Source organism: Gracilinanus agilis, chromosome 3 (assembly GCF_016433145.1).
Source record: "Gracilinanus agilis isolate LMUSP501 chromosome 3, AgileGrace, whole genome shotgun sequence".
Lineage (NCBI taxonomy): Eukaryota > Metazoa > Chordata > Mammalia > Didelphimorphia > Didelphidae > Gracilinanus > Gracilinanus agilis.
The window spans coordinates 203,990,114-203,990,693 of record NC_058132.1 but is presented as its reverse complement, the minus strand read 5'-3'; positions in this window follow the sequence as shown (position 1 = coordinate 203,990,693).

The following is a 580-nucleotide window of genomic DNA, read 5'->3' as shown; positions in this document are numbered from 1 at the left end:
TCCTTTCTTTCTTTCTTTCTTTCTTTCTTTCTTTCTTTCTTTCTTTCTTTCTTTCTTTCTTTCTTTCTTTCTTTCTTTCTTTCTTTCTTTCTTCCCATTCTTTCTAATGGGGGAGACACTACATGGAAGGTTTCAATTGCATGTCAGATGGGAAATTCTGATGGTCCTTGGGGTGAAGATGAAAATGCCTTTTAATGCCATTTCCCTTGATAAAATCAACATCAGTTTCTAATGTCGAGTCACCTGATCACATGCCACAAACTCTTTTTTTGGCTAATTATCCCTGAGGCAGCTGCCAGAGCAGTGGCCAGGCTGCCTCTCCAAAGGACTCACTTCCCAGGATGTTGTCTGAGGGTGCTGGATTAGAAGCATGGCTGTACAAGCGTTCTGGGTTCTAGGCAACTTCTATCCAGATCTCAGGGGAGATGATAGTCAAGGTGACAATGATGATTTGACTTGCCTGGCCCATCCTGCCTCCTGTCCCTTCATCAGGGTGCCCTGCTCCTTCTGCTCATACTCCATTGCCCTCGTCCTATAAGCAGGGATCTGGAGGTACTTGGTGGGTGCCTTCTGGGTTTCC